The sequence below is a fragment of the Manis javanica genome, chromosome 4, assembly GCF_040802235.1.
Source record: "Manis javanica isolate MJ-LG chromosome 4, MJ_LKY, whole genome shotgun sequence".
Lineage (NCBI taxonomy): Eukaryota > Metazoa > Chordata > Mammalia > Pholidota > Manidae > Manis > Manis javanica.
The window spans coordinates 78,520,748-78,539,257 of record NC_133159.1 but is presented as its reverse complement, the minus strand read 5'-3'; the positions used below and the strand labels follow the sequence as shown (position 1 = coordinate 78,539,257).

The window sequence follows — 18,510 nt, the reverse complement described above, 5'->3', positions numbered from 1 at the left end:
TTCTTAGGTAGTTTTTTGATTATCAGTTCAATTTCATTGCTGGTAATTGGTCTGTTCAGAGTTTCTGTTTCTTCCTTGGTCAGCCTTGGAAGGTTGTATTTTTCTAGAAAGTTGTCCATTTCTTCTAGGTTATCCAGTCTGTTAGCATATAATTTTTCATAGTATCCTCTAATAATTCTTTGTATTTCTGTGGTGTCCATAATGATTTTTCCTTTCTTATTTCTGATTCTGTTTATGTGCATAGATTTTCTTTTTTCTTGATAAGACTGGCTAGGAGTTTATCTATTTTGTTTATTTTCTCGAAGAACCAGCTCTTGGTTTCATTGATTCTTTCTATTGTTTTATTCTTCTAGATTTTATTTATTTCTGCTCTAGTCTTTATTATGTCCTTCCTTCTACTGACTTTGGGCCTCATTTGTTCTTCTTTTTCATTAATTATGAGTTTAGACTGCTTATATGGGATTGTTCTTTCTTCCTGAGGTAGGCCTGTATTACAATATACTTTCCTCTTAGCATGGCCTTAGCTGCATCCCACAGATTTTGCATTGTTAAATTATTGTTGTCTTTTGTCTCCATATATTGCTTGATCTCTGTTTTTATTTGGTCATTGATCCATTGGTTATTTAGGACCATGTTGTGAAGCCTCCATGAGTTTGTGGAATTTTTCATTTTCTTTGCTTAATTTATTTCTAGTTTCATACCTTTGTGGTCTGAGAAACTGGTTGGTACAATTTCAATCTTTTTGAGTTTACTCAGGTTCTTTTTGTGACCTTCTATATGATCTATTCTTGAAAATGTTCCATGTGCAATTGAGAAGAATGTGTATTCTGCTGCTTTTGGCTGTAGGGTTCTGTAGATGTCTGTTAGGTCCATCTGTTCTAATGTGTTGTTCATGGCCTCTGTCTCCTTACTTATCTTCTGTCTGGTTGATCTGTCCTTTATAGTAAGTGGAGTGTTGAAGTCTCCTAGAATGAATGCCTTGTATTCCATTTCTCCTTTTAATTCGGTTAGTATTTGTTTCACATATGTGGGTGCTCCTGTATTGGGAGCATAGATATTTATAATGGTTATATCTTCTTGTTGGATTGACCCATTTATCATTATGTAATGTCCTTCTTTGTCTCTTGTGACTTTCTTTGTTTTGAAGTCTATTTTGTCTGATACAAGTACTGTAACTCCTGCTTTTTTCCCTCTGTTAAGTGTGTGAAACATCTTTTTCCATCCCTTCACTTTTAGTCTGTGTATGTCTTAAAGTGAGTCTCTTGTAGGCAGCATATGGATAGGTCTTATTTTTTTGTCCATTCTGTGACTCTATGTCTTTTGATCAGTGCATTCAGTCCATTTACATTTAGGGATTTAGGGTGCTTATTGATAGTTATATACTTACTGCCTTTATAGACTTTAGATTCGTGGTTACCAAAGGTTCAAGGTTACCTTCCTTACTATAAGAGTCTAACCTAACTCACTTAATATGCTATTACAAACACAATCTAAAGGTTCTTTTCTTTTTCTCCTCCTTTTTCTTCCTCTTCAATTCTTCATATATTCGGTATCATATCTGTACTCTTTGTCCATCCCTTGATTGACTTTGGGGATAGTTAATTTAATATTGCATTTGCTTAGTAATTAGGTGTTCTACTTTCTTTACTGTGGTTTTATTACCTCTGGTGATAGCTATTAAACCTTAGGAACACTTCCATCTATAGCCATCCCTCCAAAATAGACTTTAGAGGTGGTTTGTAGGAGGTAAATTCTCTCAGCTTTTGCTTATCTGGAAATTGTTTAATCCCTTCTTCAAATTTAAATGATAACCTTGCCAGGTAGGTAGAGTATTCTTGGTTCCAGGCCCTTCTGCTTCATTGCATTAAGTACATCATGCCATTCCCTTCTGGCCTGTAAGGTTTCTGCTGAGAAGTCTGATGTTAGCGTGATGGGCTTTCCTTAGTATGTGATCTTATTTCTCTCTCTGGCTGCCTTTAATAGTCTGTCGTTATCCTTGATCTTTGCCATTTTAAATACTATATGTCTTGGTATTGTCTTCCTTGGGTCCCTTTTGTTGGGGGAATCTGTGAATCTCTATGGCCAGAGAGACTATCTCCTTCCCCAGACTGGGCAGTTTTCAGCAATTACCTCTTCAAAGACACTTTCTATCACTTTCTCTCTTTCTTCTTTTTCTGGTACCCCTATAATGTGAATATTGTTCCGTTTGGATTGTTCACACAGTTCTCTCAATATTCTTTCATTCTTAGGGATCCTTTTTCTCTCTGTGCCTCAGCTTCTTTGTATTCCTCTTCTCTAGTTTCTATTTCATTTATTGTCTCCTCCAACGTATCCAATCTGCTTTTAATACCCTCCATTGTGCTCTTCAACAATTGGATCTCTGACCGGAATTCATTCCTGAGTTCTTGAATATCTTCCCATACCTCCATGAACATGTTAATGATTTTTATTTTGAACTCCCTTTCAGGAAGAGTCATGAGGTCCATTGTCATTTAAATCTTTCTTGGGAGTTGTATTAATAATTTTACTCTGGACCAGGTTCCTTTGGCATTTCATATTTGTATATGGCACCCTCTAGTGTCCAGAAGCTCTACACTCTGGAGCTGCTCAGCCCCTGAAGCAATGTCAGGGGTAGCAGGGGAGTGGTGTTGGTGCCTTGGGGGAAGGAAAGAGCATTAGAGAAGTTAAAATTCTGTTACCCCATGACTGTACCCTTACCCCATGACTGTACCCTTACCCCATGACTATACTCTTACCCCATAACTGTACCAAGAATCAGCTACTGAGGAAAACTGTGTCCTGCTTCAACCAATCAGGCTCAGGCAGGAAAGGGCCCTAGGAGCATTACAAAAACAGAAAAAGAGAACTTACCTTAACAATCCAATCAGCTTAGAACAAGTTAAAGGTCAACCAATCCCAGTTCGTCCTGAGAGGAAACCCCTAACTGCCCCTGTTGAATGCATAAAAATCCTGTTGTAACATTCATAGGGGCTCCCGAACTAAGTCCCGTTGCGTCGGGCTGGTTGGGTGCCCAAGTTCGAGCTTGTTCTGCTTTAATAAAGGCTCTTTGTTTTTACATGCTATCTGAGTCCTCCGGTGGTTCTTGAGACTCGCCACGATTCAGGTATAACATTTGGCGGCTCGTCGGGGATCCCCAGAACCTCAGGACTTCAGATCGCAGAGCCTACTGCCGGCCGGTGAGTGCACTCTGTGTCTGAAAATGTCGTATATCTATTAATGTTCTTACTGACGTGTGCAGGAGGGGCCCTGAATCTGAAATTGCCCATAGAAGGTCTAGGTGGACGCGCCAAGAGACCCCGGGTCGTGAGCACTAGGAGACGTCCTAGGCTCACTCTGGTTCGCTGATTTTACCAAAGAGAAACAGGCAGGTTGCTCCCGCGCCGCGGCAGCAGCTGTTGTTCTCTTTTAGTTTCATCAGGCGCCTGTCTGTTTTGTCCGTCCTATTATGTTTGTCTGAGTTTCGGATCAAAACTGCTGTATAACCCATGGCTCCGGTGTTGCAAAACATGGGCCAATAGCAGTGTACCCTCCTCGCCCTCTTAACAGACCATTTTAAAGATGTCCGGGTGCGGGCATGGAATCTTAGACTAGTAGTAAAAAGAGGAAAGTTTTTTTCTTTTGCAGGAATGAATGGCCCACGTTCCAAGTGGGCTGGCCTGCAGGGGGGACTTTTGACCTCCGAACCATCTACCAAGTCAAAAATGTTGTCTTTGGAAAGCCAGGGCGCCCCGACCAAGTTCCCTACATTGTTACCTGGCAAAACTTAGTTGAAGATCCCCCTCCTTGGTTAAAAGCCTTTTTGCTGCCTCCGCAGCTGACAAGCACTCAGGTCTTTACCTTGCAAGAAGAAAAATGGAAGCCAAAGCCTGGAGCTACTCCGTCAGCCCCCCTGTACTCCATTTTGCAGGGTGGTAGTTTCTCCCCCTCCTTACTTACCTCCACCTGAGGCGGTAACAGTGTCGGCTCCCAGCCTCTGGCGCCAGCACCGGATGCCCCTCTGGGGACTGATCCCCAGCCAGCGGGAGCAGAGCCTGTTCCTCCAGGCCCTGACCCACCAGGGCCAGCAGCCCGTGCAGCCAATTCAATGGGAGAAGTTGAGGAGGCCCCCACTGGGAGTCCCCCACACATGCACAGTAGGACCCAGAGGAGTGTCCTAATGCCCGACTCTACTGCACTACCCTTGCAGGCCTTAGGGCCCCCAGATGCAACTGGGAATCAACCTATGCAATATTGGCCTTTTGCCACCAGTGACCTGTATAATTGGAAAATGCAGACCCCTAAGTTCTCAGAAAAACCTGGTGGTCTTATAGATCTCTTAGACTCCATTCTTTTTACTCACCAACCCACTTGAGATGACTGTCAGCAGCTGTTACAGATCCTCTTTACTACAGAAGAAAGAGAGACAGTATCACTTTAGAGGCGCGGAAACTCGTACCCAGAGCAGATGGAAATCCAACCACAAGCCAGGCCCTTATTGATCAGCATTTCTCACTGACAAGACCAGACTGGGACTTCAACCAGGATGAAAGTAAGGAGAAGCTCCAGGTTTACCGCCAGGCTCTGATGGGGGGAGGGGGTCTCAGGGCGGCGGTTCGCCAACCCACCAATTTGGCAAAAGTAAGTAGCGTGCAATAAGAAAAAGCGGAGTCTCTGGCAGCCTTCTTAGAAAGAATCCATGAGGCGTTTAGAGCTTACATGCCCATGGACCCAGAAGTCCCAGAGAATAAATCAGTAGTAATTGTGGCATTTGTAAATCAGGCAGCACCTGAAATAAGAAAAAAATTGCAGAAAATAGATAGGTTGGCTGACAAATCTATCCCAGAACTATTAGCTATCGCCGAGAAAGTGTATAACAACAGAGAAACCCCTGAAGACAAGCAAGCACGTACACAGGAAAAATACACCAGAGATATGGCCAAAATTCTGCCAGCCACAACCACCAGAATGGCCGCTGAGAGATGTCGGCAGCTGAAGCAACTGGCTGGAGAGCATGGTAAGAGACTGTCCTCCCGAGAGGACCGACCTCGGCTCCAAAAAGATCAATGTACCTACTGTAAAGAGAAGGGGCACTGGATCCGAGACTGCCCAAAGAGAACCCAAAAAGCATGCTGGGCCCCGGAGAGAGTTCAAATACTTGAACTTGGAGATACTGAGGACTAGGAGAGACGGGATTCCGAGCTCCTCCCTGAGCCCAGGGTAACTCTGAGAGTGGAGGGGAAACCAGTTGAGTTCCTGGTAGACTCGGGAGCTCAGCATTTGGTTTTGACTCAACCAAATGGTAAACTGTCACAAAAAAAGTCCTGTAGGAGCTACAGGTATCAGTCAACATTCCTGGACCACCAGGCAGTCTGTGGCTCTGGGGAAAAACCAGATCCACCATTCCTTCATAGTTATACTTAAATGCCCTTACCCACTCTTGGGCAGAGATTTACTGACAAAGATAAGGACTCGAATTATCTTCTCAGGAAAAGGCATCCTGGTCATAGACCAAGACAATCGCCCAATACAAGTCCTAACTCTTCAGCTACATGATGAATATAGACTGTTTCAGAATCCTTCAGTTGGGCAAGACATGACCGTCTGGCTGTCACGATTCCCAAAGGTGTGGGCAGAGACTGGGGGTATGGGCCTCGTGGCGCACCGACCCCCCGTCCTTGTGCTCAAGCCAGGAGCAAACCTCCATATCAGCCGAAGCTCGGCAGGACATCATTCCTCACATACGCAACCTCAAAAGCCTTGGAGTGTTAACCCCTTGCCAGTCTCCCTGGAATACTCCCCTTCTCCCAGTAAAGAAGCCAAACTCGGGAGACTACAGACCAATCCAAGGCTTGCGAGAGGTAAACCGACGGGTGGCAGATATACATCCCACCGTACCTCTGCTAAGCTCACTGGCCCCCACAAAAGTCTGGTATACAGTGTTAGACCTTAAAGATCCTTTCTTCAGCCTACCCTTAGCAAAAGTCAGCCAGGCCATTTTTGCCTTCAAATGGAGCGACCCAGAAGAGGGGTTCAATGGACAGCTAACCTGGACGAGGTTGCCCCAAGGGTATAAAAATTCCCCCACTATCTTCGATGAAGCACTGCACGAAAACCTGGGTGAGTACCTGTGACAAAACCCACAACGTTAACACCTACAATATATAGATGACCTCTTAATCGCTGCAGATACTGAAGACACTTGCCGGGCCGGAACGGAAGCATTGTTAAACACCCTGGGAGATCTAGGGTACTGGGTGTTTGCAAAGAAAGCCCAGATATGCTGCACAGAGGTAACCTACCTAGGGTTTGTCCTAAAAGGAGGGCAGCGGTAGCTCACAGAAGCCAGAAAATAAACTATTCTCAGAATACCTACACCAAAATCTCCCCGCGATGAGCAAGAATTTCTGAGATCAGCTGGGTTCTGCCGATTATAGATCCCTGGGTTTGCAGAAATAGCAAGGCCCCTCTATGAGGCAACTAAGGAAAAAAGCCAGTTCCACTGGGCCAAAGTAGAAGAGAAAGCCTTCACAGATTTAAAACAAGCACTGCCAGATGTCACTCGCCCCTTCCACTTATACATAGATGAGCGGATAGGAGTGGCTAAAGGGGTCCTGACACAAGTCTTAGGCCCCTGGAATCGCCCAGTGACCTACCTGTCAAAAATATTAGATGCTGTAGCAGCCAGGTGGCCCCCCTGCCTCAGAATAGTTGCAGCCTCGGCCTCCCTAGTAAAAGATGCAGACAAACTAACACTAGGACAAGAGCTTCTAATAACCACTCCCCATGCCATAGAAGAAACTCTCAAGCAGCCTCCTGATCGCTGGCTGAGCAATGCCCGTATAACCCACTATCAGAGCCTACTGCTCAACCCCCGACGCATACGCTTTCTCCAGAAAGCAGCCCTAAACCCTGCTTCGCTGCTACCAGATCCTGACCTAGATGCTCCACTGCACAACTGCATTGACATCCTGAGCCAAGTACAAAACCTGCGGCAAGACTTGACTGATCAGCCACTACCAGATGCCGAATTGATACGGTATACAGATGGAAGAGGTTATATTAAACATGGAACCAGGTATGCAAGAGCAGCAGTGGGATCTGAGACAGAAGTAATCTGGGAAAAAGTGTTACCAAACGGGACTTCAGCTCAGAGAGCCGAGTTGGTAGCCCTTACCGAAGCTCTCAAACTAGCTGAAAGAAAAAAACTGAATGTGTATACAGACAGCCGCTATGTGTTTGCCACCGTCCACATTCATGGGGCCATATACTGAAAAAGGGGCCTCCTAACTGCAGAAGGATAGACTATCAAAAATAAAGAAGAAATTCTTAACCTGCTGGCGGCTATCTGACTACCAGCCAAACTGGCTATTGTCCACTGCCCTGGACACCAGAAATGTAATACACCAATAAGCAGAGGAAACCACAAAGCCAACCTAACTGCTTGGCAAGTAGCTGCCAATGCACCAGCCACAGCTATGTTAATCCTAAAACTGCCACACCCCAGCCCTCCAACACTACCAGACTTCCCCACCTACACTCCAGAAGACTGCGAGCAGATAAACCAAGTGCCTGGGGCCTATCTGTCAAACAAATGGTGGCACACAGAGGACAGGAAGATGATTCTCCCCCACAAGCTGGCTTGGAAGATCCTTCAGCACATACACCAAACCACACATCTTGGGGCCAAGAAAACCGAAGCCTTGTTCCAGAAAGCTTGCCTGAAAGTCCTGCACCTCAGACCCAAAGTAGAATCATTGATAGCACGCTGCTCCAGCTGTCAACTTGTAAACGCAACCAAATCTCCCCAAATACAAGGAAGGCGGCTCCGAGGAACCAAACCCGGAGCTCATTGAGAGATAGACTTCACTGAAATTAAACCTGGCAAGTATAGATTTAAATATTTGTTAGTCCTAGTTGATACCTTTTCAGGATGGACAGAAGCCTTCCCCACCAAGCACAAAACACACATACCATGGCAAAGAAACTCCTAGAAGAAATACTTCTGAGGTATGGTATGCCGGCCCTGTTAAGTTCTGACAATGGACCAGCTTTTTCCTCTCAGGTAATAAAAGGACTTAGTAAAGTTCCTTGGGCAGATTGGAAATTACATTGTGCCTACAGGCCCCAGAGCTCAGGACAGGTAGAATGGATGAATAGGACCCTAAAAGAGACCCTAACCAAATTAACCTTAGAAACCGGTGGAGACTGGGTGTCCCTCCTTCCCTATGTGCTATTTAGAGTGCGGAATACTCCTTACATGCTAAACCTAACCCCATTTGGGATCATGTTTAGAAGAGCATCTCCCCCCATACCTAGCTTGCATTCTGGACTGTTAGCTGAGATAAATGATTCTGCCTTTCTCACCTCCTTAAAAGCCCTACCCCTGTCCCAGGAAGGTGTTTAGCTCCGGTTGAAGACTGTTTTCGAAGCTGCCATGCCACATTCCCCGCATAAATTCCAGCCCAGGGACCTCGTCCTCGTCCACAGGCACCAGAAGAAAATCTGAGAACCACGCTGGAAGGGACCTTACACGGTGATCCTGACTACTCCATCTGCACTTAAAGTTGATGGGATAGGCCCGTGGGTCCATCACTCTCACGTCAAGTTAGCCGCTCACCTTGACTCACATGACACTGCTGACAGCCAGTGGAGAGTCCTGCCTCAGAGCAACCCTCTAAAACTTAAGTTATGCAGAGCCTAACTTTATTTCTTCTGTCAATAGCCATCAAAGCCAGAGAGAGCAACTCACACGCCCCAGTGAGGACAGAATGGAAAATCTCAGACCCAGAATCTGGCAGAGTCATCACCACCCAGGTGCTTGAAGGCCCAGAAAAAACCAAGTGGCCCTCGTTCCAGGTAGACCTTTGTGACCTAGCAGGAGACAGCTGGGACATAGACATCAACGGTGGGCATCCAGCATATGATTACTGTGGTGCTGCTAGCAGGCAGGTTGGTTGTCATCAGCACTGCTTAAAGACCTGCCTTAGGCAGTCCAAGATTTATGTATGCCCAGGGATGAGAGAGACCCACAAAAAGAAAAAAACTGTGGAGAGCCCCGAGATTTCTTTTGTGGCAGTTGGGATTTTGAAACTAGTGCTCCATGGTTAGGACAAAACGGTAAAGATGATTTAATCCAGGTATTCAGAGTTGGTTCAACTGGAAATTGGGCAACCGATTACTCTGCCTGTAAATCAAATAGAAAATGCCAGCCCATTAGCATTACCCTAACCTCCCAAGGAAAAGAACAGTCTGAGATAAGTTAGAGACCTGGAAAAACTTGGGGCTTATGTCTATACATCCATGGCTATGATGAAGGCATTTTGTTTACCATTCAAGTCCAACGAATCCCCTCTCCCTCTGTACCCGTAAGACCTAACCCTGTACTCAGGACACCTGACCTAAAACCCACACCTCCGAAGAAAAAATCCACTCTGACCTCCAGTGCCATTACTGCAAACCCATTCACCCCAATTTTTCCGGCCCCAGATGACCCCTCCGACAACAACCACTTGTGGAATCTCGTTGTTGGTACCTTTCAAGTTTTAAATAAGTCCCGTCCTGAGCTGACCACTGACTGCTGGCTATGTTTAGATGCACAGCCACCTTTTTATGAAGGACTAGCCATCTTAGGAAATGCCTCTAATGTGGCATCGAGTCTTTGCTCTTGGGGCAAGCCATGAAAAATAACCCTGTCCCAAGTATCCGGGTCAGGAACATGTGTAAAATTTACCGCACCTGATTCTAGAGTTCCCCCTCCTCTGTGCAATGTAACCCTAACAGCCTCTAATAACAGTTACCTTAATGCATCATCAGGATAGTGGGCATGTAGTTCAGGACTCACCCCATGTGTCCACGGGACGGTCCTCAATGCAAAACCTGAGTTCTATGTGATGGTGCAGCTTTTCCCCAAAGTCAAGTACTGTAATAGTCTGCAAGTAGAACTAGCCACTTCCCCACATCCCTCTAGAACTAAACGGGCAGCAGCAGGGGCCATGCTCCTAGGGTTTAGACTCCTAGGTGCCACAGGCATGGGTACTTCAGCCTTAATCCTCCAAGACCAAAATTATAAAGACCTAAGACTAACCATAGAAGCTGATTTAAAAGACATAGAATCCTCTATGACCAAGCTAGAAGAATCTCTCACTTCCTTAACTGGAGTAGCCCTGCAGAATAGAAGAGGCCTTGCCGTATTATTCCTGCAGCAAGGTGGGTTATGTGCAGCGCTGGGTGAAGAGTGTTGTTTTTTTGTTTACCATTCAAGAATCATCAAAAAATCCATAGCCCAACTTAGAAAGAGAATGTTAAAAATGCAGAACAAGCCTACCAACTATTATGAAAATCTTTTCAATTAGTCCCCATGGCTCACTACTCTCATCTCAGCAGCAGCAGGGCCCCTGCTTATCCTATTTCTACTCCTCACCTTTGGACCATGTATCCTAAGTTCACCTCCCTTGTAAAAACCCGCGTAGACAACATTCAACTCATGGTACTCAGAACACAGTACCAGCTCCTAGACCATCAAGAGCCACCCCAGTACACTTCTCTAGCAAGCCCATGATTAGACTTTCCGGATCCTAAAAGACAGGGGGGAATGAGAGAACCAAGCAAAATTTAAGATTGATCAAAGAGACTCCATCTTAGAGAAGTTAAAATCCTCTTACCCCATGACTGAACTCTTACCCCATGACTGTACCCTTACCCCATGACTGTACCCTTACCCCATGACTATACTCTTACCCCATTAACTGTACCAAGAATCAGCTACTGAGAAAAACCATGTCCCACTTCAACCAATCAGGCTCCGGGAGGAAAGGGCCCTAGGAGCATTACAAAAACAGAAAAAGAGAACTTACCTTAACAATCCAATCAGCTTAGAACAAGTTAAAGGTCAACCAATCCCAGTTCTGCCTGAGAGGAAACCCCTAACTGCCCCTCTTGAATGCATAAAAATCCTGTCGTAACGTTCACAGGGGTTCCCGAACCAAGTCCTGCTGCGTCGGGCTGGTTGGGTGTCCAAGTTTGAGCTTGTTCTGCTTTAATAAAGGCTCTTTGTTTTTACATGCTATCTGAGTCCTCCTGTGGTTCTTGGGACTCCCCGCGATTCGGGCATAACGCCTGCTTCCCGGCTGCTATGCTTGTCCCCACTGCCTGAACCAGTAGACCAAGCACACAGGTATAAGCTTTTGTCCCAGAGCAGCCGGATATGGATCCCTGCTTTCCACAAGCGGCTGGAATCTCAGTCTATCCAGGAATTCTGCCTGTATTAGCTTTCCAACCCTGTAATCACGAGAGTATCATGAATGCACCATGAAATGTAGTTTTGTCCTCCCAGAGCAGATCTCCGGAGTTAGGTATCCATCAGTCCCAGGCCTCTACTCCCTCCCCACTCCATTTCTCTTCCTCCCGTCCTGACCTGAGGGAATAGCTTGGGTCCCGCTGGGCCACAGCTTGGGTACGTTACCCTGCTCCGTGAGGTCTGCTCTTTTCTCCAGGTGCATGCAGTGTGGCGCAGTCCTATTTCCTGTTGCTTTCTCAGAATTAGTTGTATTTATTATATTTTCATATTGTATGTGGTTCTAGGAGGAAGCCTCTATCTCACCTCTCACACCACTGTCTTTAATCCATTCCGCAACAGTTCTGTTATTATCATTTTTATATCTATTTTAATTGTTTTTTTGGGTATGTATATTTTCTTAAACAACATATTATTTAGTTTTGTTAGAACTTCCTAAAAATAGTATCATGTCTAATGACACTTTCAGCAAGTTGCTTTCTAAGGTTCATGCATGTTGTTGTGTGGACCTATAGCTTACACAGTTTCACTGTTATATAACATCCCATTGTGTTAATATACCATATGTACTCACCTGTCAATGTATATTAATTTGTTTCACTTTTTTCTATTACTAACAACAATGCTATTTTGAAGCTGGCTCCTAAGACACATATGTAAGAGATTTTCTAGATCAGTAGTTTTCATGCTTTTTTTCACTGCAACCCAAGTAGAAAGTACATTTTACTCTGCAATTCAGTACACCTCTGGCACAGATGGCTAGCTGTTCATACACTTCTATAGTGCAGAGTTATTACTGGAAAACAATAGTTATTTAGAAGTTTATTTTCAAATATTGAAACTTCTATGAATTAAAATTTATTCCTCTGTCTTTTTATCTTGAAGATAGAAAGATAGATGAATTTTTTGTTGTTGATTTATAATTCAATTGCATTTTGGTCAGAGAAAATATAATACCTATTTCATATAACACCTATTATTTGAAATTTGTTGAGACATGTGTTTTGTCTAAAAAGTGGTCTGTTTTTACAAATGTTCCATGTGTGCTTTAAATGAATGAGTATTCTCATATTATTGGATACAGGTTTCTATCTTTATGTAATAAATCAAGGTTGTTAGTTACTTTAAATCTTTTAAAAATATGTATTTACAGGTGAGATAATTTGCTGTCAGAATTTGCTCTTAATACTCTCATTCCTCTTATTACTTCACAAAAAGTTGTAAAGATAACTTAAATAGGATTGCCAAAATGGGTGGTAGTACTTAGAAGTTCATTACTTCAAACCAGAGTCTCTCAAAGTGTGGTCTTCCTACCAGCAGCATCAGTACTACCTGGGAACTTGTTAGAAATGCAAATTCTTGGGTACCACCCTTGACTTAGGAATCAGAAACTCTTGGCGTGGGACCCAGATTGTTTTAACAAACTCTCCAGGTGATTCTGGTGCACATTAAAGTTTGAGACTTTTTACCACTGTTATCTTTTAGTTAATATTTGTCTGATTTATCTTTTTCTACTTGAAATTTATTGAGATGATTGTATATTCACATGAAGGTATAAGAAATAATTTTGAGAAATCTTTTCTATGTTTTGTCCAGTTTCTCCCAATGGTACCATCTTTGCAAAACATTGACATTGATGATGTGTGTATCACTTTACTTTAAACCTTCATGTTCTTATGCTTTAGGTATGTCTCTTGTAAATAGTTTATACTTGGATTTTATTTCTTTTTTTTTAAATTCAATCCATCTTAAACTAGTTCAAACCACTTATATTTATTATATTCTATATATTTCCATTTTCTGTTTTTTCTTTTTCCTTTTCCTGTTGCTCTTATATCTGCTGTCCATCTAATTGTCATTCTTTTCTCTCTGGGCTGTGGAGTTATTTTCTTTGGTATTCTTCTGTTTTACTACTATATTTTCAGTTTTGGAAAGCTTAGGAGTTTTTCTTGTGGTATAGATTTGGGAAGATCTAAGATAACAGTCTATAAGAAATAGTTACATTAAAAAAATAAATAGAGCTGATGGAGTCATACATGATAGTTTATAAATGATTGACAGTTTCTTGCTACATATAAGTAGTGATGTCAGACATGATGGTCATTCATGCAAAATGCTTAAGTGAATTCTATAGTGTTTTTCAGAATTATTGCTGGATGCTAATGAGATTTAGTTAGATTTTATTTGAACCTCACAAAACTATAGTTCTGCATTTTATACGTAATTTTACGTAACTATACTTAATTATCAGGAACACTTTATGGTCCATACATAATTGGGAGTTAAGCCCTTTAAAAGGCTGATATGACGGAGATGATAGAATTCTATACCATAGTTTCAGGTCTACATGAAACTTTAATTTTAAATGCTGAAATGAGTACAGGTCAGGATTCAGGACTAGTAAACTCTGTTGTCCCAGAATTTACACTGAATTACAAAGATAAATGTTCTTTTCAACCCTTTCCCAATTATTATAGAATTAGTAATGTTAGGGTGGGAAAGTCCCTATTAGGGATTTCTGTGCAACAATCAACAAGAAAGGTAAATTTACAAGTTGAATAGATTTTAGTTCTAAAAATGTTTATATTGTTCTATTTTAAATGGGATAATTAAAGTTTTTACAGCTTTTTTGTGAATACAATATTTATTATTATTATTATTTTGTATGTGTTCACCTCTCACTTTCAATATATGTATGCTTCAGGAGATAAGGGATTTTGTCTATTTTGTTCACTACTGTATTCCAGTGCTTATCCTTGCCTGGCATGAAACAGGTGTTGAATAAATATTGGTTGATGAATGAATGAACACAGTGATGTCATATTCAACAATTTTCCAAGTGTTGCATGTCATCATCTAAAAGATAAAATGAAGCTGGTATAGATCAGAACTACAGTCAACCTGTGATGGAGAGGAATATTAGTGTAAAATAAATCTTTGCTGGCATAAGCTGCCAGGATTTGGGGCCTTTTGTTTCTGCAGCGTAGCCTAGCAAAAATCCAATGATATAACATGTACAGTGATATGCACAGACAGAGGACAGCCCAATAGGTGAAATTCCAAAGAGAATGAGTTCAATAAGCATTGACTAAATACACCTACACATTCTTCATCCCTAACAGAAAGAAAGGAATTCTTGTTCACTAAGCTCTGCCTCAAATATCATATTCTTTGTGACAACTTCTCTGTCTAACTCAGTATGAATCGGCACTCTGAGTGCATATGACAGAAACCCTGCTCTAACTAGTTCCCCATCACGTCTCCACCTACTCCTTCTTCTGCCTTCCCTGTCTTAGTATATGACAACTCCATCCTGGTTGCCCAGCCCCCAAATCTTGAAGTCATCTTCGATTTCTCTCTCTTTCATCTGATAGTCAGTCTGAAGACAAATCATGTTGGCTGAAAATATATCTGCATTTGATCATTTCTCACCCACTTGCTCTTCCCCTCTAGTCCATGCAGGTGTCATCTCTCCGTAGTTTCTGACTGGTCTCCCTCTTTTTACCCTTCCCTAGAGTCAATTCACCATACAACAGCCAGTTGATGCTATAAATACAAAACATTAGTCAGATCATGTCACACTGTTTGTCCATCCCACTTAGAGTAAAACCAAAGTCCTTGAAGTTAGCCCACAGGGCCCCTGTGCCATCTGGTTCTGTTTTCTCTTTGATTCCAGCACTTCCTATCTTGCTCATACCATTCTAATCACACCACTAGCCTCCTTACTGTTCCAAGGCATATTCCTGCCTTGAAGTCCTTATGCTTGCTTATCTCTCTGCCTGGATTCTCTTTGCAGATGCTCTCTCACCACCTTCTTTGTGAAGTCTTCCCTGACTATCCTATTTAAGATTGTAATAATCCTTTTCTACACTTCCTTTCTCCTTCCCTGTTTCAGTTTTCTCTATACACATACACTATCTCATACATGTGTGTATGTATATATGTGTCTCTCAATATATATATACACACACACACGTTTTTGTTATTTATGTGTCCAAAATATTATTTCATCTAAGTCAAATCAAGATTCTCTCTTTTCATTATCTATTTCTTCTTCTCTTCCAAGATGATCCAAATTCCTAGGAGGATGATTACCATTTTAACCAGTTTTAAGTGTATAATTCAGTGAAAGTACATTCACAATATTGTATAACTATCACCACTATCTAGTTCCAAAACCCTTTCATTCATACTTACCTGGCAGGGGAGATACCATGATCACCAAAACCCTTTCATCACTCTAACCAGAAACTTTGTTCTCATTTAGCAATAAGTTCTCATTACTTCTGACCCTACTAGCCTCCATACTACTTTCTGTCTCTGAGTACAACTATTCTAGATACCTCACACAAGTGGAATCATACAATATTTGTTCTTTTGTGTCTGGCCTATTTCACTTAGCATAATATTCTCAAGATTCATGCATGTTGTACCAAGTGTCAGAGCTTCATTCCTTTTATGGCTGAATTATATTCCATTGTATAGCTGTACTGTGTTTTGCTTATCCATTCACTTGTAGGTGGATGCTTGGATTGTTTCCCCCTTCAGCCATTGGAAATAGTACTGCTAAGATTGGTGTATCTGAGCTTCTGTTTTGAATTCCTTTAAGTAGCTTGGAATAGAATGGCAGGATCACATGGTAATTGCATGCTTAACTTTTTGAGAAACTGCCAACTGTTTTCCACAGTGTGTGCATCAATTTACATTCCCACTAAGCAATGCACAAGAGTTCCAGTTTCTCCACATCCTTGCCAACATTTGTTAATTTTTTGTTTTTTCATAATAGCTATCATAGTGGGTGTGAGGTGGTGTTTCACTGCAGTTTTGCTTTGCATTTCCCTAATGACTAATAATATTGTGCATCCTTTATGTTCTCATGCGTATCTTTTTGGAGAAATGACTAGTCAAGTCCTTTGCTCATTTATAAATTGGCTTATTTTGTTGCTGAGTTGTTGCAGTTCTTTAATCTTTTATCAGGTATATGATTTGAAAATATTTTCTCCCATTCCATCCCTTATCTCTAACTATTTTGATAGTGTCCTTTGATGCACAAACATTTTTAATTTTGATGAAGTCCAATTTATGTATTTTTTCTTTTGTTGTTAGTGTTTTTGGTGTCATATTTAAGAAATCACTGCCAAAGCCAATATAATAAAGATTTTCTTCTATGTTATTTTATCATTTCACATAAGAGTTTTATCATTTCAGATTTTAAGTTTAAATCTATCCATTTTGAATTAGTTTTTGTATGTGGCGTAAGGCGAATCCAACTTTATCCTTTTGCATGTGGATATTCACTTTTCTTACTACATTTTTTACTATAGTATGTATCTCCCACTAGAATTTAAGCTCCATTAGGCAGAATTTATGTCTGTTTTTGTCACTGATGTGTTACGTTAATTATCTATTGCTATTGCTATTTATGATAAGAAAAACCCCACAAAATTTAGTGCCTTAAAACAAAAATAAACATTTATTATCCCTTATAGTTTCTATGTGTTGGGAATTTGGGAACAGCTTACTTAGTGGTCCTGGCTTGGGGTTTGTCATGAAATTCAGTCAGATGTGGGCCAGGACTGCAATCATCTGAAGACTCAACTGGGGCTGAAGGATGTACTTCCAAGGTGGCTCACTGACATGCTGTCAAGTTGGTTCAGGATGCTGATGGGAGGCCTTAGATTTTTCTTCATAGAGGTCCTCACACATGGCATCTGGCTTCCCCTGAAACATGTAATCTAAGAGAACAGGGTGAAAACTACAATGTCCTAATGACCTAGTCTCAGATATTATGCTCTTGTCACTTTTGCCTTATTTTATTGGTCACACAGACAGTCCTCACTCAATGTAGGAGAGATTGTATAAGGAAGGGCATGAAGAACAGACAGCAAAGATCACTGGAGGCCAGATTAGAGGATGGCTGCAACGTGGGTCTATCCACAGTGACTGTATAATAACATCCTATAATAAGTATTATATGTATGTAGTATATATATATATGTGTGTGTATATATATATGTGTGTGTATATATATATGTATATGTTAAAAAATCTGATGAATGAATAAGTCACTTGAAGGTTATTGGTGAGGTCACAGTATTAACAAAAGATCAGAACAACAGAGGCCTAGGAAAGGCAGAGTTGACTGGAACCAGGGATTCTGATATCTACAGGATGCTCTGCATGTCATTTTGCTTCTGAGTATAGCCAGGATATAGAAGAACATGGAAGGGGGTGTGGACAGAAAAAAATAGCACAACTCCCTCTCTATTCTGTATGTTCCCACGGCGTTTTTTTCTCCATGTAATAGAATATATCATTATTGTCTATATTTTTGTTCACATTGTCTGTCTTCTACACCAGACTATATGTTCTTACACTAGAATCTGAACACAGGTGCTACATTTTTGTAACTCTGAACAACACAGGCTTTGTGGTGAAGAGTAACTGATGCTTGCATTTTTGCTTTTCCTTTTGCTGTCATTGTGACTTTAGACCAGCTATAGCTTCATCTTGGTCTAGTTTTTAAATGGGCCTAACAATGGCTGCCTCATGTGGAAGCACATAGCATTATTGCTAACATACTGCAGGAGGAGAATTCTAGTTATTGTCTTTCCTCTTAGGAATGTACCTGACACAACTCTAAGTCTTTAATGTGTTTGTGAATGAATAAATGAATAAGTAAATAAATGAAGCATTCGTACTGACTTACTTGGGGTACACTTGTAAATGAGGATAATAATACGGTTATAGTGAAGATTAAGTGAGATGACAGATGAAAAGTGCTTCCATTGTAATACCTCTAAAAAAATCTATCATTGTTAGAGAAGCAATTTTTTAAAAAGTAATCTATTATAGAGATCTCTTTGAAGAGAACAGTCGAGTAATGGAGAATGTACTATCTCTATTTAGATATCTTTCACATGGTATATCACTTGCTTTTGTATTTCATAGTAAACTCTCAATTAATAGTCCCAAATAACACAAATCCAATACCCATTAATAGAACGCAATAACCTATAGTATTCCAAAATATTTTACTCAGCAAAAGAGTAAAAAAAAAACCAAAAAGGTAAATTTTACAAATTATTAATTTTGTCTAGTGTCAAATTCCAAGAGCTGAAACCACCTAAAATATGGAAGCTTCTGGCCAGTGCCTCAGTCAGCACCCAAATCACAGTGATAATTAATAGACAATTATTCTGAAACAAATCTACTCA

General features: G+C 41.4%; 1 pseudogene; it reads left to right on the top strand.

Annotated features, from left to right (window-relative positions):
* Positions 1 to 4,177: 4,177 nt before the first annotated feature.
* LOC140848596 (uncharacterized) overlaps positions 4,178 to 18,510 on the top strand; it is a 29,406-nt pseudogene continuing 15,073 nt past the window's right edge.